General features: G+C 32.6%; 1 protein-coding gene across 14 annotated transcripts in view; it reads right to left on the reverse strand.

Annotated features, from left to right (window-relative positions):
- The window catches only part of LOC129803427 (muscleblind-like protein 1), a 423,069-nt gene that overhangs the window by 347,797 nt on the left and 47,548 nt on the right, over positions 1-27,724 (reverse strand). For 9 of the 14 annotated variants that reach the window (XM_055849987.1, XM_055849979.1, XM_055849981.1 and 6 more), the window contains exon 1: positions 4,329-7,149. The exons of the other annotated variants lie outside the window; for them this stretch is intronic. The gene's annotated coding sequence lies outside the window, so the exon portion shown is untranslated. Of the gene's footprint in view, positions 1-4,328; positions 7,150-27,724 lie in introns of those variants that run through there. 14 annotated transcript variants of the gene reach the window in all.

Raw genomic sequence — 27,724 nt, forward strand, 5'->3', positions numbered from 1 at the left:
CAAGGTCCCCGTTTTTCTATAATTCGATTTATGAAAGAGCAATATGATTTTTTCAAGACTGTTTTCATTTTTCTTTAACTAAAAAAAACTTTTTATAGAGAAAGGTGAGGCAGTTCAGGCTTCTAAAGTTTTATTTTTCAAACTCTTTTGTCAAAAATTAATGAACGATATTTAAGCTGAGTCCGCCGAATTTGTTCTCTTTATTAATTTATTATCTCAAAATGCTATATTTTCGAAAGTCCTTCATACTTAAAATCCCCATCTTCTCTTATATCGAATAAGTTATTTTATAATTTCTATATAAATTTTCTAAGATCTCCAGAAGCATATTTTAACTGATGTAATTTATTTGGATTGATATTTTTCGCTCTAAAAATAATCTTATTCCACGAAAGATAAATGCAAAATATAAAAAAAGTTTTTGAAAAAAAACAAAAAATTAGTATTAAAACAAAGTGAAAGTACATAACAAAAATCCTTGAAAAAAAATTAATTGTTAAAGATGTAAAAACTAACTAAAGATGTTAAAAATATCAATTTTTAATGAATAAATATTTTCGTATATTTTTTTTTATTTTATCATTTGAATTCTTTTTTCTCATAAAATTCTGATGTTTTGTCATTGATCAAAAAACATTAAAATGAACACAAGTTTTTGGCGATAGGAGTATTTTGGTATGCCGTGTAAGGAGTTACTTATTTCTTTTCATATTTTTTTCTGAAAATAAAACTAAACTATATAGGGGAAAGTATTCTCACTTCGAGCGTTCATGCCTTCGAATAATGTGAATTTCTTTTGTTTTTCGTAAGAGATTTACATTAAATTATCACGGAATTATCAACAATTGATGATAATCCAACTGAGATTTAATAGAAATTTTTAAGTCTTAGGAAAACTTAAAGAAAATTCACATTATTCGAAGGCATGAACGTTCGAAGGGAGAGTACTTCCCCCTACTGACTTTTGAATTTAATAAAAAAAATCGTTAATAAATCAGAATAATTGAACTATTTGTATATTTATTTTGATAATACCTAAAGTAAATATTGAGATAATCAATTTCGCAAAAGTAATATAGACGAAAAATTGAGTAATTCTTGGTGATCTCATCAAATACAACAAAAATGCTTCCTGCAGTCTTTGCATAAAATTCTAGATAATATACATTCCCAGAAACAAAAGAAATAATAAAGTCGTATTCATGGTTTCTAATGCCGGCTTCAGACTGGAGGTTTAGCCCAGTTCCCGAAGGTCTCAAAAATCTAAATAATAAGCAATTTTATTGATTTATCAAAATCTTATGGATCATTTGCCCCTATAATCCAATCCTAAACAACATTTTTTTCAAAAATCGTGCCTGATTAGGAATTAGAGGAGTTAAGTCAGATGGCTAAGTCTTAGGTCTGAAGCCCGTATAAGTCCTAGGGTTTATATTCCTACTGAAAGTTTGCTTTTTTCAAATTCATTTGTTTATTATTCTCGATTAAAATTATCGTAGTTCAAAAATATGAATTCTAGGACAAAATTGACAATAGCGACATAGTATTGGTTCAGGGACTATTTATTATGGGAATAATTACAATAATTATAGCATTTTTTATAATATAAAAAGCAGAAGCTACTATGTAGCATGAAAAATACTCCAAATCAAACAAGAATATCTGAAACTGTGGAGTATTTTGAGCAGATATTCTTGCCTTATTGGAAGAGTTTTCCGGAAGAAAATCTAGGTAAAAAAGAATACCAACTAATTCTGGTTACTCTTAAATTGTGTCCCATAGATTTATAGTATATTTCTGTCAATATGGTAACTATTCAATTTATTATTTCTATGCTCCATTTATAGAGTTCTATTTATAAATCTTTGTGGATAAATCTCCTAAGTTATAATACTCTTGAAAGTTTATCATTTTATTAAAATCAAATAAAATACAACTTTGTTTACACTGCAAGTATGCCAAAATGTTGTTTTTATTAGAAATATTTCTAGCAAAGTTGTTGATATTATTAGATAGAATGAACGCTAAATAAAATCACAAGGTAGATATATTATGGTACACCACTTCCGTGTAAAACTTTTTAGCATTTTGAAAATTTATATGAAAATCTTCAATATCGGTACATTACTTCCGACCTCATTATATGCTGCTTGAGAACTTAATATCAGAAAGAGCAATATCTTAAAATTTGCTAAAATCGACACACATCTGTATAATGAAAAATGCAGGGTACCTTTAAAATGTAATGTCAGAGTTAACCCCAAAGGATTTTAGTTTGGTGTTAAATCAACCCTAGATTAGATTAGATTACAGCAGGGGCGGTTCCTTGCGGAACCGCTGCACCCAGGCCTCCTTTTGGGCCCATTATGCATCCCCAATAAATCAACCCTAAGATTATGACAGTTTTTGGCTAAACCCATTGCATTCAAAAAGCAAGAAAAATGCTGTAGGCATCTTCAGTGAAATAAAAACTGGTGGAAAATTCTCTGCTAAACATTGAAATAAAATGCGATGTTGGTGAATGAGTGGGTGGATTTTGGCTTCATCTGCACTATTTTTAGCAGGGAACACACGCTTTCGTTGGAATATATGAAAAAAGATTTTAATATATATTCTTGAAAGGTGGCAAAGAAACTTTTCCACAAATCTTTTTACTATCCCACATTCACAGTAATGATTTATCGAATATCGTCTTGTCACGGACCCAAAAGGAATATTGTCCTGCCTTTGCTTTCGGATTAACAAAAATGATTATTCGCAATTTGAAATGCTAAAATAATTTTTTTTGTGTTTAGATGATTTTTTTACTATACTTTTCGTTGATTTTCATCGTCACAGTTCCTCGATTTCGGCACTGTATGAATGTATTTTTCGGCTAATTGATAAGAAAAGTTGGGAATGAAGGCGAAAGAACGTGATGAAGAAAAAAAAATTGTAACTGAGTGGCGTCCACCCAGAACGACAGAGATTGTGTGCGATGAATAAGAATTTTGTGTGCAGAATAAATAAAATAAAGCGGACAGCAGAGGAAGAAAAAAGTAACCCTCCCCGATATGTTAGAACACAATCTTCTTCTTACGTTTTTAATCTCCCTTTTCTTGGTTGATTTTCTCTGCATATATACATACATATTTATATATAACTGCGATATACATATATATTCTATGCTTCTTCTTGCGCTTTTCTTCCCTTCTTGGTGCGCTTTGCGTTTTCGTTCTCAAGAGATGAAACCACCTTATCTCCTACACACTTTGGCACATTTTGCCAAGCAAAAGAATACAAAAAAAAAAAGAACAGAAACGTTGAAGACGAAGCCAAAAAGAATGGAACAATAAGAGCCAGACACCCAAGAAAGCCACTTTTGTGCAAGAAACATACCAACAAGAAGGAATAACGAAGCACTGGAGCATTCGTCTCTCGCAGTGTTGAATTAATGCCCCGAAAACATGATTACATGCTCAAACTGGTTTCATTCTTACCACCGTTCTCGATGCTCTCTTGCATCCAAACATACAAAAATTCAGAAGACACCATTTCTTGAGACACTTTTTTCGGCTTTTTCGCGATAAACGCACACAAAAGCCGCGAAATCACAAAAATACAGCCCAAAATCCTACTTTGTATAATAAAAAAAACTCGACCTGGGATTTTGTCGTCAATAAAACGACTGAGAATCAGTTTGAATAAAAAAAGCATTGAGTGATAAGACACTTATCTCACCGCTTTTGGCATTTACCCACCAAAAAAAATATCCAAAGATGTCGCAATGAGAGTATTTATATTTGTTATTTGCGGAAAACATTTTCAGCGAGCCTCAGTTTTTCCAAACGGAAAAGAAAGGGTTACGATCTAGCCTTAAGTTTACACTGCTATTGAAAATAACCAAAATTTAAGAAGATTTATAATCACAATCCTAAAATAGAAGTGTCACGGTCACACTTTATTTTCGATTTTGTAATTGAAAGTGGGAACAGAAAGAAAACATACCTTTGATTAAATAAAACGATTGTAGATTTAACACTTATACATGTGTAAAAATTACCTTGTAAAGTTTTAAATTCAGCTTAAGTTTCTGAAAACTATTGATAAGTAACTTATTGGCAAATCTACTTTTGATATTAGGAAATTTCAAAATAGATAAATCCGTAAAAATCTAAGGGAGTATATTATGGAAATAAGTTGCACACTATTTGCCCTGTGAAACTATTCAAAACTTCCACTGTTTATACTAAAAATCTTCAATATAACCACTTTCGACTATTTATCTACCCCTTTTAGTATAAGACGTATTTTGCAAAAGCAAAAAACAAAAAAATAATTAAACTTACACCAATTTCAAATGCCGGAGTTCTCCAAAAGAGGGTCATGGAGTCAGGAATAGAACACTTTTATTTTATCTCCTTTCTGCTGAAATATTCTCGACACACTTCTGAGAGAGAATCTTAGCACAAAAATATGTTTTGATTGACAATTTTTTTTTACAATTGTTATATGATGGCTATGCTTATTTTTTTAATTTGAGAAAAATTTTACGGGATTAAGTTTAAACTTTGCATTCAAGAACTTGCACAATCACTCTGATTTTTTTAAAATTTATTTATTTATTTCTTTTTTTTTATTTTTTTAGTTTTAACTTTTAATTTTTAAGAACATCTAACTTGATAGATTTAATTTATTTTTTTAAAAACTCTTCGCACGTGTTTTTAATGCTTTTCTCAAATTAGAGTTCTTCCCTGAACACTGAATTCTTCCTTCTCCGGGGGCTTATTTTTTTCAATTAATTCTTTCTGCCAAAGGGCTCACCTTCCGCCACGAAATATCCTCCCTACGAAGATTCGCAAGTGATTGAAGATTCGATGAAGACTGATATTGACATTATCCGAACAAGAGTTAGTATTACAATTTTTTTTGCTTCTTTCCACAAAAAAACTCTTTTGCGAAACTTTATGCAAATTTTTGAGTGCTGGACTCCGTTGGAAACTTGTGTTTTGAATTTAGACTTTCTTTAAGACAGATTACAATTCACCGGTTTTTTTGTTTTAATGTATTTACTTGATTTTTTTTTGTTGAATTCTTTTATACATTAATAAGCAATAAAAGCGGCAAAAATGTTGCGGGGATGCGAAACAGCGCGACCTTTCGTACACGTAGTCGCTCGTAGACTGAAGACGACGGTGAACTGAAATTTTCTGCCTGGCGTCCGGCAAACTCAACCTACTGTGTCACGGACTCAGAGAGTGACAGAGAGAGTGAAAATGTCTGAATGAGATGTGAGAGAGACGGAGATGAAACAAGAAGAACTGTCAACAACAGAGGGAGACAAAATCAATGTTGGTTCATGGAGAATTGTAAAGTTTTCCCCTCTTTTCACATAGAAATATAGCAAAAATCCTCCATCTCTTTTCAATCCTGACTCACCAAATTAACAAAAAAGAGACAAATAAATCTGTCAACATAGTCAAATACTATCCTCTCATTCTAACAGTTACCCCTCTGAGAAATTTATCGAGAGACAGTCTGACAATTTTCACAAGAATTTTCCTCGCAGACAGACATCCTTTTGCAGGATCGACCGTTCTTCTCTCAATCGGGAGAGGAAATATTCACCCCACCATATGTCAAAAATCTGACAGAGATAGACTATGTCAGTCACATACTAAAAACAGCATGAGTGAAAGTGAGATAGTGTGAGAAAGATAGCCAAATTTACCCAATTTCATAAACATAATGCTGGTAACACACGGAAATTCAACCCCCGAAGGTCAAAAGCCCAGAAGGATAAGTCCCACGGGGCGCATGAGGTGAGAAAATAGAGAGAGAGAGAGAGGAGAGAGACAGGGAGAGATGTCTCCTGTGAATCCTTTTCATTATCCTTGACAAGAAAATGAAGAGGAAGCGCTCTCAAACACTAAACACACTTCAGAGGATGATCATGGTCAAATTAACCCCCATTCGATAAGATATGGGGATTCTTTTGAACTTCCCAACAAGGATGCTCTTGGGGGTTGCTTTATGCAGTACATAACCAACTATATCCTTTGACGTAAAATTTTGATTGGAATTAGAGAGTTTTGAACAAGTTTTCGGCAATCTCGTAACTTTTGGAAGAATAACAAATTTAATTTGTTATTGAAATTAGGAGGAAATAAACAAAATGAGAAACAACCTTTAAACCAGTGAAGAATAAAATATCTCACAATAAAAATTGGTTTCATCTGTAATTAACCAATTTGTCTCTTGGGAAATTCATTTAGTGTCCGATATCAAAAAAATTACAAGGAAATATTAAAGGGTTGAAGTAATGGAAAATAAAATAAATATTTCTTGAAATGTGGAAATTGTTTAGATATGAGTCCCATAAGGTCATTTTTATTGTTAAATTTGGTATAGGATAAAGTTTATATCTTTTAGAAATACAATCTAGCTTTAAAGCAACATTAAATCGTTACCAAAACTCCTACCTAGAACATTCAACAACTCCAGATGTGCTTTTCTGAATTGAAATAGTTACCATGCCACATAGTAACTTCTACTTTTTACATTGTAACGAAAGCTATAATTATTGTACATAGTTCCATAATACATGGGATTTTTTTATATGTCACATAATACATAGTAACCATTACCATATCGCTGTTATCATTTTCAAAATACATTTACTAGTAATAAAGAGTACATAAGTATTCTATATATTGACGGTTCCATTCCATACTATTCTATCTTAGAATAACAACTGTTATTCTGTTACTTTTTTTCGGAAAAGTTAAATATCTCATCAGCCGGACATCCGATGACCATACAATTTTTGCGAGTTGTAGATCTTGGACCAAGGAACAACATATAGGCGGAGTAATATAATTCTAAATATGGAATGGATCCGTCAATATGTATAAAATACCTTCTAAGTTTAAGTTCTAAGTACTTTTTAATTCGGGGAGCAGTAAAAAGTTCAAAGCAGGAAAAAAGTTCATCGATATTTTTTAAGTCTTCTTATGAAACAAATATGCTCAAATTTGCCATAATTTGTCTTAGTTACGACATGACTTTGAATTATTTCGGGATTATCATGAAATTCACCATAAATATGGGTATGTAAAATTAATATGAGTATGCAGATGAACAAAAAATCGTTGTATTTCAAAAAGTTTGTCGCCCAAATCTAATTCGGGAAACATTTTGGTCCCAAATGTCCGAATTTAAGAGAGCCTACTGTATTCCTCTATTCTATTAAACTTCTAACCTAAAAGTCTTGGAAAAACTAACATAATTTTGGCTACCACGAAAACTACCATAATTACTGATATCGTGCATCTTATTTAAGTAACATACGAGTATAAATGGTTAAAGAAAATACTTAAGAGAAAGCGTGCTACCTTCGGATTACTCAAGCTTTGGATAACTCAATTTTTTGCTATGTTCCTTATGGATTTCACCAAACCTTTTTTTACTAGAAATTCGATGCATTGGACTAGCGATTAAAATATATTATTAGAATGGCTCAAGTTCATTTAAAAGACATGGAAAAAAAATGAATTGTTTGATGCTTGAGTCGTCCGAAAGTAGCAGGCTTTCCCCTATAAACGATCAACGGGTTTCTGCCGTTTACCTGATGAGATCGGTCGTGGTAAGTCGGCGGCAGCCGCAACCAAGCATTATTTGAGGAGAAATATATTGAATTGAATTGAAATTGAATTGAATAAATTGTAATATATACGGTGCTCCTGATCGAATACATAATTGAAGTTGTGGCAAAGCGCTCCATGATTTGCGAAATGCTCGAACTCGTACTTTTGATGGTAAGTCTCAAAGTTACTTTCGCATCAGTTACTGTTTATGTTTACCGATTCATAGTGGATTAAACCGATTTAAATCATTCATCCAAAATACAGTGCCCGTTCTGTAATCTGGATCGGCGTAATTCGGGCGAGTTCTCGATGGTTACATATAAAATAATTTTAAGGTTATTTACAAGGGGTAATTCATAATCAATTAGATTGGCTCGGGTTCCCAAAAAAATGTATGGGTTCCCCGGGTTTCCAGGAAAATATGTATGGGTTCCCCAGCCAGATTGGCTCGAGTTCCCCGAAATCAGTTACCCCTCGGTTATTTATGCATGTCTGTTCACTAATGAAAATGAATTATCTTGTGAAGTTTTTGTTTAATAAATGAAGTATAATAACATAGAATTCTCTAATTATGTCTTTTTAATCGTCTTTAAAACTTTTATACTAATTCTACAAAAAAAATCTTGTATTATATTTTCGAGACGTTGAACAAATTAAAAAAAATCCTTCTGAATAATGAAGCGGATATCTGTCATATTGTCTCCCAATCATCTGGATTACAAAGCGGGCACTGTAGCTTATGTGTAACAAAATTGATTTTCGGTTATAAAGCTTAACTATACATTAATTGTTTATAACCGGTAGGAACCGGTTAATTCCTCTCAGAAAGTCCAAGACCGTCTTGATGAATCTTGCAGCATTCTCCTTCGTCAATTATTTAGAAAAATTTATATTGTTCACTGTTTTATCCTGCAGCTGCTTTTCCTCTAACCTTCTAACGTTTTATCCCAGAGACCACTACATGTGTTATGCACATTAAATTAACCAGAGTTCTTTTTTTTTATTAAAAAATACCAAGAAAAACTCCAAAATAAAGAAAACTTGGAAACTGTCTGGAATACAGAAATATTTTTTTTGATATTACTGAGAATCGTAGATGATTTAAAATAATGAATAACAATAATTAAGAACCTTTGATGTTTATTTATTAATATTTTTTAAAATTAATTTTAAATTTTATGATTTTTTGAATGCTTTTGAATCCTATTATTATATTTATGGTAAAGTTTAATACTTTTTGTTTTATGCTTCAATGACCTTGAACAATTTTAGCTTGTGTTTTCAAAGCTAAATATTAAACAACTTTGGAGGATTTAAATATTTACCAATCTGATAATGTGATCATTTGAATGATGGTTCTTGGCCAGTTCAAATTGATTATGAAAGGGGCTATTCATTAAATATAACTATTTTAATCGCTACTATTTTATTTTACAATGACACGATTTCAGAACAACTATAACTCATTACTTACACATTGTATGACTACTAAATTTCTCCCAGTTATAGAGTACGGTGTCAGAAGTTGCAAATAACTCGCAGTAAAATCACTCAGAGCCTTTTAAAATTTAAGGTTAAACCAGTTAAACCACAAGGTGCAACTTCAATTACCACAAAAGGGCCAAAAGGAGGGATTCTTGTAAAGTATTGATTAGGTATAGTAGAATAAAATCAATCAGTCCTTCTTTCTGTTCGGAAATTGGAAGGCTACACGAACAAGGGTTAAGTCGTTTAGTCCAAAACCCATGTAAGTCGACTAAGAATGTAACGTGCCCGTTGAATATTAAGAATAATAACTATTAAATTAAATCAATAACATAATTAATTTTGCAATGTATGCTTTATAATGTAGTCAAATCTGTTCCTAAACCAGTGCAGTGTACATAAAGTAGAAATTAAGAAGATAAGACTTAATGAAATGCTAAAACTCAAGAATTAGATGCTATATGTCCTGCATTACTCAAGAGTACACAAACTTTGCGAGAGCAATTTTCAGATCATACAGCTTTAAATCCAAGAGTTAGTACTATTTCATGAAAATTATTTCGTGACATCATCCCTTATATTTGTAAAAATTAAATTTATGAAATACTAGAGCTCTGTAAATCTCCATTTAAATTTGCATACCAATGCTTTAATATTTTTAAAAAGCTTTAGCTATAATTCAAGTTTATCATGTAATGAAACTTTACAGATTGAAAATTCAAAACAAAAATGTAATTTTATAGATTAAAAAGATTATCCGTGTTTATTAAATTATTTTATATTAAAGGATATGAAAGATTGTAATCTCGAAAATATATTTTTTTGGGATTAAATATTTAATTACACGTGGAATCCTTTGAGCATCATGTAAGAAGATAATTCTGTTTTTTCGGGAAAATGATTTTTTAAATTCAAAAACATAATCTTCCCGTGTAATTTGAATAAAAAGCATTGAATGTTAAAACGAGTTTCACAAAAATTTCCCCACTTTTCATCCAGGGGTAAAGTCAATGAGGGTTTACTTTGCCCATCCATCCCTTCTTCTTGGCTCAGAGACAAACCACACTCCCCGTAAAGCACACATAGAGAACACCATAAAAAGAAAAACTTAGGGATGGACAACGATTTAAGGAAGAAATTCACCGGGTTTATTTATTCCCAGTCCATTTTTTGCTTCTATCCTTCTCTCCTCAATTGGCAGGACTTGCTTCTGCAGCATTTCAGTCCAGGCAACGGTTTGAGAGCCAGGACACGGGAGGGTGCAGAAAAAGGGGTTTGAGATAAATGGAGCAAAAACATCCCCTCGATCATGGAATTGTATACACATAATTGAATTGGTGTGTACAAGAGAATTTTTTTCATCCACTTTACTTTTTCATCTCGTTTTTTTTTCATCCTCCAGCATTACTTTTTTTTGTTTCACAACTCTTCGACTTGTGCGTGATTTTCAACCCCTTCTATCACTTTATTAAATTTGAATTACACGAAAAATTCAAAACCATGCTGTACCATCCCTTCTAACACCTAATTTTTTTCTCTGAGTGTATCGCAACTCCCGCCAATTCGAAGGATTCTGGTGCGCGTTTTTTTTTTTGTACATCGTCATCATATTTTTGGAGGGTCACAGAAAAAGGGGTTAACATGGTACAATTAAAAAGTTTTTTTTTGCGGCACTTCTTGCACGCGATGTTAAAAAGAAATGAAGTGAGTGCGTCGGCAAAATGCGAAAGGCTTCCCTTATTCGAGAGTTCGCAGGTGCAAAATGTTGGTAGAAAGAAGGAAGTTCGGCGAAAGCTGGCAAATCCAAAGGGGCAGGTAATTTCTCTAATGTCTGGCTAAGAAGTAAAAGTACCGCTATAAAATTCTCATGGACAGGTAGAAAACCAGCAAATAAATCCCTGAACTCAACTAAAACTTTACATAGTTTTCGACTTCTTTTTACTGAAATGCTTCAAAGTTATGGTAACTGGATGAAATCCAATTCTTCCTGGAGTTCAAGTTCAGAAAGTTTAATGTTATCATAATTTTATGACTCGGAAAATTTTAGGAAGATTACATTTTACTGTTTGACCATTCAAAGACCTACTGAGCACGAACAATAATACGGACTTATATAAGTTTGGGAATAACAACTTAACTTCGCTTCCCAAGTTTGAAAAAGTAATTACTCTTATTTTGGCGTCTTAAATCAAAACTTAAACAATGTAGCTAAACCTAAGGTCTGACTAAACCTAACATCAATGGACTGTTTTGCAAAAACTCGCTAATGCGCTCAGAAATATCACGTTTGTAGGGGAAAGTGGGGTTACCTTTAAATTGACGCACTTTTGAAGCAGATATTATTTCACATATTTTACAATGGAACTGGACCTTATCATGACATAATTTAGCTCCACCAACCAATTATCATGCTAAATTATATTATCATAGGGCGAATTAGAGCACCTTTGAAAAGGAGCCGCTTTGAAATTGGGTTTTTTCTCTTATTTTTAAATCAACTGAGCCTTATCATCATACAACTCAGCTTCTCAATCGCTTGGTGAAGGTAAATTGAAACATGGTATGGTCCAGTTCCATTTAGAAATTGGAGTAAAGCCCCTATTTCAAAGATGTCCCAACGCAAGGATACCCCGCTTCCCCCTATACTATTCCATTTTTAAATTTTCCAACGTAAAATAATAGAATATCATCATAAAATTCTAAATCAATAAATGAAAATTAAGTGCAAAACAATTACATTTTTATGATAATTTCAATAATTTTGGTATTCTAATTACGCAACGATTGAAAACATGTTTAACAGTTTTTGTGCAATGAAAATCACAATTTTTACTAGTGTTTTATGTCATTTGGAATTAATATACACTCGACTCTTCCTTATCCGGCTGACTGGGAGACAAAATGACATTTAGGTTTTTTGAATGATCAACGGTTTTTCTATTTTGTGCTGTGTGAATTTATTTTCTGTCTGGCAAAGAACAAGAGAATTTTCTTCATGGTATGCTTATGCTTAATTTTTTATCACAATTATGTATTAAAAACTTTGATACAATGATAATAATACTTTAATTCACTCTGGAGAAACTTCATGTTTAGTAAAAATAATTTTGAATACATCAACCACCAGTGTTTGGCAGCTGTCACCCGGATAACGAAGTGCCGGATAACGAAGAGTCGAGTGTAAACATGATGTAAATATGATAATAATTTAAAGTTGTACTTATGAGTCTTTAAATCATTGCCATATACTAATGAAAATTTTGGTTTTTCTTAAATTACTAATTTACTTAGCAAAGCAGGTCAACTAAAAAAACTGTTCAATAGACAAGAAAAGAAATAACATATAATTCCAAAACTAATTTTATTCGGCTGTGTGATCTTCTCTTAACATACGCCGGATAATCAAACTATTCTTTACCTCAAATATTTAAATTTCGAACTAACAATCAAACCAATTTTTGTCAAATTGTTAACATTCTCAGCACTGCTTTTTTATTTATCATCTCCCATTTACTTATTTTTGGGATCGCGGAAGTAGCTATAAAACTTTTAAGGATTCGGAATTTTGGCGTTGGGAATTTTGATCGAAACCCGTTTTCTATTGCTATTAAATGAATATAAAATTAAATATTTCATCTAATCACTAAAAATCATAAAACACAAGGGGGAGATATTAGGGTTGGAAGTGGTGTACAGCTGAAAATGAAGTGCTTGGAAGTCTTTGGAAGTGGAAGTGTTCTAATATTAAGTCTTTTCTGTCTAATTCCGTATTTTTCAGTCTACATTAGTTTTAGTTGAGATTTTTAATTCGAGCGGCAGTATAATTTGAAAAGGTTAGTTAAAATTCTCAAGTTCGGCTATTACAATGAAATGGTGCAAATACGCTTAAAATTAGTACAATAGCTTAATTTGTGACGTATTTTTTTGGAAAATATTCAGTTGAATAATAATTTTCCTTAATTTTTGCAATAATTTCAAATTCATGTATAATGGCACGCTAAAAATGACATAGCCTTGCAGTTGACTTTCAATCAATTAGATATATATTTTTTTCTAATTTATCGTATTCGTTTGACTTTTTCGCGAATGTCATTAAGCGGTATCCCATAGGTTACCTGCACCATTTTTTGTTTTTTTTTGCATATACTGGAAAGGTTTTAGTGTATTATATCTCTTCAATGCTAAAAGTATTCTTCAAAAAAGTAGATTTGTGTTTCTGGGGACTATTACAAAATGAGGAGCAAAAAGGTGCATTTGTAATATTTAATATTAGACTAATTTTGGAAAGGTCTAAGGAATGAAATTCCATTAAAGAAACATTTTGGGGGTGTATTTAGATCACGTCCTTGCTCTAAGGAGAATTTAGAAATAGGGCTTTGAAAATACGGCTTTGAAAATTTAGATATAGGGACTTATTCTTCGAAATATCAATTCCATTTTAAAAGGTCTCTAATATTGATGCCAATATTGTTAGTATCCTAGCGGAAGAAAATTTGTGAATAACAATTAAAGAAACTGTTAAAATATGTCGGAAAACAATAATTAGATCGTATTTCGTATTAGATTGTAGAATGGCTTGGATATGTTTAAAAGCTCGTAGGTGCCACATTCTTTCACTCAAAGGAAATAGGGAAACTTTATGATTATGGCCATTTTTCTCCTCATATGTTGTGATAAAAAAATCTTTTCTTTGGATCGGTAGATGACAGGTGATGAGCAATTGATTTATTACAACAATAGTGAAAACGATCCTGGAAAAAAATAGCGAAGTTTGTTGCAAAAGTTGATTAGCAATCATCTAAAACTTTTCCAAAGAAAACAAAATGTTTTAATTTTAAAGGATTTTGAAACCAGAGAGAGAATCAAGCTCAATAAAAGGTGAAGATACGTCTGATGTGCTGAATTAGTTGTTGCACTCGTACTTTTGAACTCTTACAGACTTTCCAGCACAGTTTCAATAATTACAAACATTAATACGTATTTTTCCAAAAGTGGCTTCACTGGTTTCTTAGGAAAATTCAAAATATGTTGATAACCCTTATTCGTAAAACGCAGATAATATTAAAATATTAAAAGTATGCAAATATTATATATCTGGCGATAGAAATTCAAAATTATAACCAAAATTTTAATAAATTTCTTGAGATTTTTTTAACAATTTTTATTATTAGATTTTTCATCATATTAAATAAATTATTTATTTATAAGTACAAAAAGTGTATGAAGTGCTGGAAGTATTGCCACATTTTCGAGAGTATTGCGAAGGGAAGTTCGATGGCCTCTTCCATACAAATCGTGGAAGTTCTTGGAAGTGGTGTACAGATTTTCACCCTAATATTTTCCCCTTGATAAAATCGAAAAATGTTTTATTCAACTTTGATACAACGTCTCTGCTTTGTCAAAATGTTCGAGAGTCGATATCACAAGCATTTTGCCTCTGCAGACAAGAAAAGAGATAGGGTGGAGTCATCATTTATGGACATTGTACACTTAAGGACAGCTTACAAAAATATTAATTTTTTTATTAAAAAATATTTCTGAAAATCATAAAATTAACAGTTTAAGTTGTGATAAAAAAAATTTGTGTATGTGATAATTTCCGTACTGGCAGTGTTGCTATGTAGAATGAATAAGAGAAAACTTCCTTCTGAATATTTTTTTAACACATGACTGTTCTCAAATGCTTCTGCATTATCGACTTTTCTTTGTGGTTCCTGTCTCGACTAACTTCCCCAGTCATTGCCGTGTTCTAACCACCAAACCAGCTACTCCTGTATCTGTATACAGGAGTCGTTGAACAGTCGTTGGAGGAACCAATACAGAGAAAAGTCGATTATGTAGATGTAGAGATACTTTAAGAACAGTCGTGTTAAAGAAAAAATATTCAGGAAAAAGATTTTCCCGTATTATTTTTCATTGGAATAACACTATAAGAGATGATTCGACCCTACAACCTTTATGTAGTTTCCACAATAAAATCTAATTAAGCATGTTAAGCAACTAATTGCAAAACTATATTTTTCGATAATTGGATTTATTTTAGAACCAAAGTTTTTCCTTGGAAATTTTCCCTGCATTTAATAATTCATTGAGTATAACGAAAAATCCAATAAAAATAAAACAAGACGACTCTGTAGAATTGTGGTGGTGAAGAAAAGCACGTGAGAGGGTTAAAATTAGTAGGGTGAATGACAAATTGATTTGAGTTCACGTCTCGTGCGTTGCCTTTCTTCTTCCACTGCACAAAGTTAACTTTTTACTTACACTTCCACTCCCATTTCTTCCCACTTTTTTTTCCTTAAACCTCCACCCGGCCTTCCCTCAGCCAAAGGCGCCAGAGAAGAAGGGAACAGGATCAGGAGTGTGCCCGGAAAAAAAATGTAGCGTGTGGAGGAAGTGGCAGAAAATCTAATACGAAGTCTCTGTGGCATTTTAGCTAAAGGTATAGGTGCTTTTTGTGTCCTTCGCACAGGAAGATTTTTCCCCCTCAAACTGGAGGAAAAATGTGGGTGATGCTTATGCTAAAACATATTTTGCTGAATACAAGACGAAATGGAAAATAGAGAGAGAGAAAAAGTTGAAATTGGAGTGGACGTGCCAAGGATTCAAAATGAATATCAAATGTAGTTTATTTCTCATGCCCTGCTCCCTGGTCTTTTCCTCTTCTTTTTTTTCCTGAGAATAAAAAAAAATCCTCCAGAATCTAATGAGGATCTGAAGGAGAAAGCTTAAAACCATTTCACATGCATTTCGGGGTGGAAAAAAATGCACTGCAGTGCCACAAAAAAGTCCATTAAGCAAATTACAGCAAAGTTTAAATTGATATTTTACACTTGTGTAAACAAGAGTAAAAATAAAAACAGCATATTCAGATTATTTATTAATTGATAAAATGAAATATATTGCTTTTTCATTTTGTTTAATTTGAGGGACACCCAATGCAATATTTGCCCAATAAATTGAAGGTTTCCACAATAATATCAAAAATAATTTCAATTTTTGATTTTTGCCACAATTTTCTTTGCTAATGGGAAAGCTTAATATTTTTTTTAGCATAAAACAAAACGGTAGTTTGAAATCTTAATGCAAAAATTTGTTTTTTAATTAAATAAAAGGAAACCTATAGAAATAAAATAACAATAAATTCATTTTACAAAATTAAATCTTATATTTTGTCAGATTTTAGATTAAAAAAAATCAGTATAGATATCTCCATGTAATAATTAGATATTAGTTCGCAGTTTTCCTTAATAATAGGGTAAAAATAAATCTTCAACAATATTTATAACAAAATTTAAACACATTTAATAAAAACAATTAGGAACAATCAAATCAGGAACACAAGTTAAACTTGGGATCCAAATAAAGTTTTTTTTAATTTTATAGATATACATAAATTACTGCTATTCTTAAATGCCTTTACCTCTAAACATTTTCAGAGCTTCACAAATTTTTTAAAATAATTATGTATCTGAACATATATGTAAATAAAACCATTCAACAAATTTCATAATTTATTAATGCGTTTTAGAAATTGGCGAACATCCAATGAAATTAAATTTCAAATAAAATAATAATGTACGGATACAGAATGGTGATCGGGTTTATCCTATCATAAATTTTAAATTTTGTAGTCTATAAAAAGAGTGGGGCACTTGTGGACTATCCTTCATAATAATTATTATTTGTTTCAATTTGGCATTAGGTATGTATTTAAAAATAAACAATACAATTCAAGAATTATTTATGATTTTGGTTGAAAACAAAAAAAAATCATAGGATAAAGGATCGAAGTTTTAGGGGCATAACTTTAGCCACAAGTTTATTATGGGTAAACTTTACCTTTTTTTTTTTAAAGAAAATGGCAGTAAAAGAATAGGAAAAATGGATTGAACAAACAGAAAAAATAAATCTGTTTACACTTTTGATGAGAGTTGTGTCCCTAATATCAAATGAGCGACATACCCAAATTTAGTTTAAACGTAGCAGTTCTGTAACAGATAATTTTAGATATGTGTATATGATGAAAAGATAGACCAGACTAATAAGGCTGATAAAGCCACGTTGATAAAGCATCGGAAAATAATCAAACTCATAAATCTTATACAATGTTTAATATAGTAACCTTGGGATTTAGTTTATATTTGGAAATGATGAATTGAATCTTTTATAGAAACAGATTAGTTTCAAGCTGAAATAGATTCTCCCATCTTTACCTTATATGAGATTACATTTCTCAAAAAACCTCTTAAAAACATCAACTCGATATCTGTTAATGCTTAACCTATATAATGGTGATATTCCAATTAAAAATTTAAAAAAAAATCTTTCTCTTAAACATTTTTTAGCACATTACTGTTCTCAAGTGGTTCTGCATTATCAACTTTTCTTTGTGTTGGTTTCTGTCAGAGCTGTTTGGTCGTTTAGGAACACAACGAGCACTAGGGACAACAGTCGCGACAGGAACCTATAGACAGAAAAGTCGATAATGCAGAAGCACTGGAGAACTGTCATGTGCTAAAAAATGTTCATGAGAAAGAATTCCCCATTTCATTTACGGAAGAGCACCATAATGATGCTGTTCCAATGAAAAATTAACAGGCTTTTTTTTTAGTATTTTACTGTTCTCAAGCGGTTCTACATAATCGACTTTTCTTTGTATTGCTTCCTGTAACGACTGCTTGGTGGTTTCAAAGAAAAGTCGATAATTCTGAAGCTCTTGAGACCAGTAAAGTTCTAAAAAAAGCATGTTCAGGTTTCATTGGAATAGCACCATAAATCCTAAAGGTCCCATATACAACACTGAGAAAAAAACGGGGATGCGATTAACTTGTTTTCCTCATAACTGTAACATTTTTTAAGTGTAAAAATATATAAACATCTTTTAATGTTAATTTCACACCTTTTTAAGGGTAAAATTAACATGAAAAAGGGTAACTTTAACCCGTAATACACCTAAAAAGCATAATATTTACATCGGTTTCGGATCATTACTGCAGGGTAAAATAAACATTTCCAGAATGTAATTTTAACTTTTTCGGATTTCTCTCAGTGAATACTCAGAGTTACTTAACAACTAACATCATTTCTCCGAAAACAATATCTCGAACCGTAGTATTTCAGGCTAATAGGATTGTGCCGGATTCAGACTGAAGGTTTAGTCCAGTTCTCGAAGGTCTCAAAAATGTAAATAACAAACAATTTTCCGGATTATTCAAAATATAATGTACAATTTGCCTTAATATCCAATCCTAAACAACAATTTCATAAAAAATCTTGCATGATAAACAATTATGCAAATTAAGCCATATGGCTAAGCCTTAGGTTTGAAGCCCGTATTACAGAATAATTTTAAATATTTTATTTTCCTCACTTTTAAATTATTTAGTTTCCATCATCTACCAAAATCTACCCCATTCCACTTTAACTTAGCATCATAAAAGCTAAACCTATCAAGATCGGTCAAACTGATCGGTTAAAAAACTTTTTTAACAACATATAATTTACGGTACAATTCAGGAGCATGACATTTCCTATGTTTCCCATATGTTTCTAGCAAGCCGAAAAAACTGTTTTCTGAAACGAAAAGCTGTTTTATGTCATTGTAGAATGAATTAGCAAAAAATACTAATACAAGATAAAAGCCAATTTAATAACCAAGAGGCAATTGAAAACCCTAAATTGGCAACCTACGTAGTTTTATAGATATCTCGTGAAATGTGTACGAGAGCAGGGAAAAAAGGGACAGATAATCCTAACCGGCTTATGTAGGTGAGATTCTTAACGTGAGCTAACTCGGAGTGCATGCAAATTCGATTTAGAGCTGAAGTTGGGAGACGCCATTCAGTTATCTTGAATCAAATTCGTGAAATTATACAAGTTTTGTATTTGAACCAAAATGTCAAGGATTTGGATGAACTGACAGAAAAGTGTTATATGGGTGAAATGTAGACCAGAATGTTCTCTATAATTTTGCCGTAGAACTTGAACTCATCGATTACTCAGAAGCCAAGATAAGCGAGGTTTTTTGTTTCTTAACTCGTTTTTTCATCCAGAGTGCCCCAAATAGTCATTTGTTGAACTTCAACTATATCAAAGAATTGTTGTATTTTGTGAGACTTTCCATTTAAACCCCTATTTTAAGTGTCTTGGTGGGGTAGAGGCAGTCAAATTGGCATCTGAGTGATTTCAAAGCGTTATTATGGGAAAAATCAATTTTTTCACACTTAAACGGCAAAATCGGAGTGATAGCGTAGTCTGAGCGGAAAATGATGTATGGACGAAATGTAGAGACAAATGTGCTCTACAATTATGTTGAAGTAATCATCAAAATCGGTTCAGCGACAGTCGAGATAATTGAGATTATGTGATATTGAAATTGGTTTTTCGACTGTGGCGCCCCTGGTGTTGGTCCCACGAAGTTCAAACATTCTAGAAAGTTGTAGCATTTGGTGAGATCTTTCGTTTAAGCCCTCATTCATCAAAATCGGTCACATAAAACCGGAGATATGATTTTTTGAATTTCGTGAACTTTGACCCCTCATATCTCCGGTTCTGTTTTAACCACAGCGCGCATACGCACCATTTTGGAAACGTCCTAGACTGGACTACAACATACTAAAATTTCATTAACTTGCACAATGCCGTTTTTGAGAAAAGTGACTTTGAATTTCGATGAATTTTGACGCTATCACAGCGCCACCTGTGGTGACTTTTTGAACTTCCATCTGAAAGTGCTCATCGATACGAAACCAAAAAGGTAAAATTTAGGTCGCTATGTTAGTTAGAACCGGAGATAGAGGCCGGTCAATGTTCGAACTTTGACCCCTTATAGCTCGGGTCAGGGGTTATGGATCGACTTAAGGTTTTTTTTGTTTGATAGGTATAATCAACGGCTACAACATACTAAATTTTCAGCCCGATGCACAATGGAATTTTTGAGTTATTTAACTTTTAAGATTTAAAAATTTTCTTTTTAAAAAAAGCGCCCCTAGCGGTGGTTTTATGAACTTGCGATGTTAGAAGGAGAAGTGGCATTTCACGAGAGCTTTCCAAAAAGCCCTCACTTTTTAAATTCTGACAATTAGAACCGGAGTTATGGCCATTTTAAGAAATTTTTTTTGGACCCTTATAGCTCGGGTCAGGGGGGTCGGGGGACCTTAAGTTTGGTATTGATGGAAAGCTCTAAGGCCCAGCTATAACATACTAAAATTTGAGTCCGCTGAATGCCATAGGGGCGGAGCTATTGAGAAAACAAAAAAAGGGGGGTCTTCAAAATGGCGGAAGGAGGGGTGGGGGGTGGGGGGTCTATGCACCAAGTTGCAATTTTCACCCGATATATAACCTTTGCCGAAAACCGCAAGTCGATATCTTTTTTAGTTTAGGAGCTATTAAGCTCCAAAAAGCGGCCGACCGGCCGGCCGGCCGGGAACGTAACTTAGCCACATATATATTCGTGATCAGGAAGTGTTGAAACACATTTTGGCCAAATTTGAGGTCGATCGGACGACATGAAATTTTGTTAGGATTATAGTAGGTGAGATTGTTAAGAATCTCACCTAATTACACTAAAACCGGTCGCATTTTTTAGAGCTAATGTAGGTACAATGTAGCTATCAAACTTTATGAATGTCTTAAAATATTCAAGTACTATATTTTTCAGTGTGTACATTTTAATTTTTTCCTCTTTTTCAAGAAAAGTTTGTTGAGTATCCTACTCTGAAAAAATATCTTGTTAAACGGACTAATGGATTTTGTTCAAATTTTGGAACATAATTTTCACAAAGTTTTCCATGTTCTGTCTGAAAGATCTTCCTTTTCACAAACAATTCTTATTATTTGACAATTTTTTTTTCAGATTACCTACCGTAGTCTGTCATTTGACCTAACGCGCTAGGAAAAACTACCAAAAACGGTCAGTAGATTTAGTGTTAAACTTATTCGTTGTGAGCAAGTTTAGAAATTCTTAAAAGAACAAAAATCATCAGTACAACATATCGTTAATTGGATCAGCAATTATCGTAACTTACTCGACCGGTAAGCCAGCAATTCTCGTAACTTAAGAAGAAAATAACAGAGTTTAAAAGAACTACTGATTTAGGTGACGAGTAAGTTGTGACAATTGCTGATCAGAGCGACGATATAGTGTTCCACAATATTATAACTCTTATGACGTTATTTTCTATGTTATAAGCCAATTCACTTGGGAATTCAAAAACGTACATTTAGTTTTCAGAATAAAATCAATACAGTGCATCCCCAAAAGCTTTTGCCCGTCATGGGAATTCGAATGTTACCCACTTGGCAAGATTGGAGAGTCGTGAAGATGAGGAAAATACTTGTCGATTTGAGTCAAAAAGCCAAAGTGGATATATATAATTTTACGGTTATAAAATCCTTCAAGTTTTTTTTGTATATATATTTGTGGGGATTAGAAATCCTTTCAGGATCCTGTCATTTATTACACTTTTTAACTATATATTTTCGCATCATCTTGCACCATTCCTGATTCAGCTGCCAATCGAGTGCCACTTCTGCATCATTCCTCACTTTTTGTCGGATTGTTGAAGATGAAATAATTGTGAAAGTTCTCATTGCAGAGAGAGATGCCTTCAATTTTTATCCAATACAATTGAGGAAATTGCATTTTGTATAGAATTGACTTCTCAGAAAATGGTCAGGAAAAGCGTTTGATTGAAAACCATAAAAATACTTTAATTTTTAATATACTTCCTACAGTATAGCTTTGGTATAAAAATAATCTCACAGTAAAGCTTTTAAAAAACTATTACATGATTGCTCGTTAAAATAAGTTTAACTGTGACCGATACATCTTTCAATTTCTTCTAGAGAAAAGATCATAATTTACAATATTTTATCTCACTCTTATGGTGTTCTGAAACGGACTTAGCTGTGAAAAAAATATCATCATATTTTTCTATGTCGTCACTACTTTACTTCCCTCACCAAGAGTAGAAAATTTCCTTCGTGCTCTTCAACTCAATTCTTGTCACAAAGAAAATGACGGCAACTGACCGGTCTGACCTAAAATGATGGGTGAAGAGAACCAAGAATATAGTCAATGACTGATGGATATTTACATGAATGGAGCAAATGTCTCCAGTGATTTTTTTTCACCCAATTAATCAATTATTGTTACAAATATTTGGGATGATGCATCGTTGACATTATATTTATTTCAAGCAAATTCTCTCAGAATGGATTGAATGTTCTGTCGAAGAAGTTGATATTTAAAAAGTTCATGCATTCATTTATACAAATTTATTAAGCAAGAATAATTAGTTTTGAAATATCAATTAATATCAGGACTTATTTTTAGTCGATTTATATATTACTCCAATCCTGTAATCTTTTCTTAAAAAGCCTAGAAATCGTTTATAAATAACTTAATACGGGTCTCAGTCAAAATCTCCAAAGCCAAAATCCCGAAAGCCAAAAACCCGACATCTTAAGAGTGTCATAGCTACATATAATTTCATCCAGGGCCGTAGCGCTGCGAGGGGGGGGGCACTGAGGGGCATCGCCCTACATTCCAATGCCCTACCTTAAAAACAAGAAACTAAGATAATGTTCTAAGTAAACTGTTCGTAGTAAGATACGGTAGAGAAGAAATTAATCTCCTATCAAATGGCCTGATACATCTAATCTATTGAAGTGCTCAATGCAATTGGTTAAAATCGTATGGAAAGTCAAACAATAATTTTGTGAAAAATTTAAATATTTTCTCAAACATCTTAAAAAATAAAATAGAGTATTTATCCATGAATTTGGCATTGTTATTAATAAGTTGAAATTGCAATTATTTGATGATTAAACGAAATAATATTTTTCAATGGTTCTCAGCAAAATGAGCGCAAAGATTCTTACATTTCTTACATAAAAAACTCAATATACAGTGGCGGCCAAAACAATAGAATCACTTTGCAAAGCTTATATTTTTTAACTTTTATATTTTTTCCCAATTTGTTGATATAATCTTGAAGTAGAAATCTTCAAATTATTAGAATCGTGGAATAAGAATTGTTTAGGCCGCTAGAAGTCTCTATTTTACACAGAATACGTCAATGGTGTAATTTAGTTCGGCCAAAAAAATTGGAAAACTGTCATTTACAGTTTCTAAATATGGCTTTATTTAAACTTATCCTATTTATAGACCACATTCTTTCATTTAAATGAAAGTGGTCCTATCGTGTTTTTCAAACCTAATTTCACTATTGATCTATTCTGTGAAATATAGTGGCCTATAGCGGCAAAAACAATACTTATTTGACGTAAGGTAATTATTTGAACATTTCTATATCAAAATTATTTAAACGAATTGGAATAAACAAAAATGCTAAAGGTAAAATAGTGATCTTTCCGGGGGTGATTCTATTATTCTGGCCGCCACTGTATTTCCGAATTTACGCATTCTCAAGGCAGTTAAAGGGTTAAGTGGATCAAGAAGACTGTAAAAATATTAATAATTTCTCAATTTTTTTCAGCATATTGAAAAATGTTTAATTTAAGCTCTTAGGAATATAAAAATACAACATTGACATAACCTAAATTTTCTAAATTTTTCATTTACAATTTTTAAAAATTTAGTCATTGAAACCTTATTTAAATTCCTTCATTCAAGGCCTAGTTTAACTCGTCAAGTAACAGGAAATATTTGGTTTCCAGATGAACCAATTTCGAGAAATCTTCTCCACCAAAAAGTATGTTTTTTTCAAAAATGTCTCCAAAAATCAAGTCCGACTGGATAAATTTTTAAATGAAAATTTCAGAAAATATAGTTTGAATGTTGTACTTTTATATGCCTAAGAGCTTGAATTAATTATATTTTTTATTATGTTGAAAAGAAATTAGAACAAAATCTGCTGTTTTTTTTTGACAATTTTGAGCCACGTGACCCCTTAAGCATATGCATCGAAGAATTTGAATAATATATTTTATTTTTAAAATTTGTCTTTTTTGAAAAATATTTTTTTTGCTTTATCTCATTCACTTACATTCAAGTGAAGTGGGACGGAAATCGACTAACCAAAATAGATCAATCAAAAATTTTTATGAATGCTCTATCTTTAACTACTGATGCCCTACCTTAAATTCACCTCTAGCTACGGCCCTGATTTCATCCCTTTCAGGATTTTGAACATTCGGGATTTTGAACATTCCGGATTTTGACTTCCGGGATTTTGACCCTTTCGGGATTTTGGCTTTCGGTATTGTGGTTGCCTCCGGTTAGTAACACTATTTCCGAGGACACTAGCACTATTAAGTAAACAAAACCTCTATTGTCACTGTAAATGCGATTTTTATGCTACCCTACAGTGACTTTTAAATGTCACAGGTAAGTATAAAAATTAACTTAATTGTGTATTTTTCTTTTTGATAAAATGGTCCATAAAAATGAATTACCAAATGTAAAAGAAAACCAGAAAATTTGAAAATAACAATATATAAAAATATTTTTGACATAGAGAAAATTGATTGATGTGAATCATCTTAGCATTTCAGATAAGCCTGAATTAATTTCTAGAACTATTTGGCATTATTTTCTGAATAAAATGATCCTTTACTGCTTCAGCATGTCAATTTACTGACGAAGAATATTTAGTCTTTCAAAAATTTCAATTCGAAAACCCCTTAACATTTCTGAGATGTTTTCACTCAATTTTTCCAAATCATTCAAGTTAACTAAAATTAAGAATTAGAAACCATTTCACACAAGATATTACTCTGGAGATCCTGAAACATCTCTTATAAAAGAAACTTCTTTGAAAAAGAAATGAAAATAGAAATGCAATCATTCTTTCATCGTCACCAATAAGTTACTTAAGTTTACGGAAGCATCCTCGTTCTGACTGGATGATTTTGAAAAAGAACTACTTGCAGAGATATTTCTAAAAGCTCTCTCAAACATTTCTCCACTGAAACTTGATGGTAGAAAATATCGTCGAATGTGCTGAAAGTTCAAGAAAGCTTATTTTGGCCAACAAGACGTGTTCTGACTTCAGCAAGAAAATTCTAAAGCAATTTCTTCTTACCCCCTAAAATAGTTCTTTCCTTATAGTCATCCCTTTGTCCAAAGCATTTTTCCTAGATAGCAAATGGACCTCAAAGGACATCGTGATTTTCCCCTCGAAAAACCATTAAATAATATTTACTGATGACTTTGCAAATTACACCAAAAATCCCTCGAGAGCCACTCGTGTGATTTGGTTGAATCACTTGAGGGTTAGGAGGATGAGCGTGCTCGTGAAATTCTACAAGAGTTTTCCAACTATTCTTTGAGCGGAAAGGAGAAGCAGACTGATGGCAAAAGTATTTCCGGTTAGTTTATTTTTTAAAGCTCTTCACACGTCGAAAGCTCCAACACTTCTTGAGGACCTTTTTCGTCATTTCAGTTGAGGAGAGACTTTGAAGATTGTACAGAACACGTTCTTCGCGTTCACCCATTGTCCACACTCAGCAACAGACACCCAGGACCAAGGATGGGATGTATGCGGACAAAAAGACAGGAAGAGGATGGCTCAAGGGGATGATGGAAAAAAGAGCAAAATGAAATAAGAAAGAAAATGAAGAAGCTGCATCGAAAAGCTCCATACTGCAAAATCACTTTTCTCCCACACAACTTATCCCGCCTCACTCTACTGGGAGATTTCTTGGAAAGTAAAGCTTACTGACTGGCTATATCTTAAATGCTGAACAATTTATAAAATCTTTGATTCTCTTGCAATCCACTTAACCAAAAGTATTTTATGTTATCCGATTGAAATTCAGAATAACATCAGGAATAGAAATTCAAACAGTTTCTTTTATTGGATCACCATTTTCAAAATAATATTAAAAAAAGGGATAGGGAGAAGTGGGGCTACTTTGAGCTGTGGGGCTACGTTCTTATACGACTTTCTCGCATATTTCTAATGTAAACTGTGTTTTAACATGATATAATTTGGATATACAAAATAATTGTGGATCTAAATAAAATAATTGTAAGGATCAGCTTCATTGAGAAATAGGCGAAATAGTCGTATAACAATCTAGCCCCACAGCTCAAAGTAGCCCCACCTCCCCCTACACAAAACTGACTTACGCGATTCTAATTCGATCTTAAGATTAGAGGTTTAGAATAGTTGCCAAAGGTCACAAAATCCTAAATAGCAACCAATTTTACCAGATTTCTATTATCCTAAATATTTTTTTATCAAAAAAAAATTATTGATAAATTAATTAGAGAAGTTAAGATAATATGGCTAAGTCTTAAGTCCAAAGGCCGTGAAAAAGAACACTGTCCGCTTGGTTTTCCTAAAATCACGAGCGATTACCCACCATTTCTTGTTATTTCCAGTCCTTTTGGAATATCCAAAAACGGCTTCAATAACAATAATTCCTAATAAATCTCAAAGTGAAGACAGTAAGAAATCTCAGAACCTTTCTTAACAGAATGGGACAAATTTAGATTCATCTGCGGTCTTTCAGCTCCAGAAAAATGTGAACCGGTTCGAATCGCATCCGAAAGCAATTTCTCATTAAAATTGTGAGACTGCTGAGCATTTAAGCTCGTGATTTTCGAGTTTTAGAACAACGAAAAAATTAAAAGAAGATATAGTCAAGTTCCTCAAATTCGTACGTTTAGATGGTATAATGAACATTTCTCAATCCTTGAATTCTAGAACCATTTTCAAAAAGAAAAGTAAATAAATAAAAGTAACGATTTTCATGTGATTTACTTTAATAGCTCAAAATAGCCCAACCTCCCCTTAACTTCAGACAGTACTTAATCAAACGCTCATAACCGTTTGAAACCGTTTCTTCAAATCCATTAAGAACACCGGGTACATCGAAACATTTCAAATGAAACCTGCTTTATCGTAATTGATTAAGAAATATTCTTTAAATGCTCTTCTGGATACCACAATGTAGGGAAACCGATGTAGAATTTAATACAAAAGGATATTTAGTGTGGTCGTCTTCGGATAGAAGAAGATTGAACCCAGAATAAAAATCCTTTTCCTCAAATCTTTTTGTTTTTTTTTTATGTTTTTTTTTTTGTTTTTTCTTCCTCACAACGACTACCGCACTATCCCTTGAAACCCTTCGAATCTCTTAGATGTCGACCATGTGGAATTGAGATTACCGATGTTGTGATGAAGAGGACAATATTCACATCCTGTGCTACTATCGCTAAGTTTCCAGGACAATCTGTCCTTCCGGTGACCGTTGGAATTTGTTGATCAAATCGTATGAATGAACCACACAATTTCACCAGAGCTTTCGACACTTATCGTGTCTTCCTCAGTGGTTCTTGGTGGGTCTTTTGTTTAGGATTTTTGTCACTAATTCCTCTACTTTCTTATGCATCAGTTGGGGATCTCGGTGGCGCAATAGGCAAGACCGTTGGCTCTTGGGCGGATCGATCCCCGGCTTGACTCAGTGTTGTGAGTTCGAGTCCAGCCCGGTGCAAAGATCTGAATGTCTAGAAAAAGACATTTTCACTGTGATATAACGTAATAAAAATGCACCGCCTCTGCCCAAAAACTCCGGGAACATGGAAGAAGCATCCACACTACGAGGAAGGCGTTCCTGCGCGATCTACGATCAGCAGA

The sequence above is a fragment of the Phlebotomus papatasi genome, chromosome 2 (assembly GCF_024763615.1).
Source record: "Phlebotomus papatasi isolate M1 chromosome 2, Ppap_2.1, whole genome shotgun sequence".
Classification (NCBI taxonomy): Eukaryota; Metazoa; Arthropoda; class Insecta; order Diptera; family Psychodidae; genus Phlebotomus; species Phlebotomus papatasi.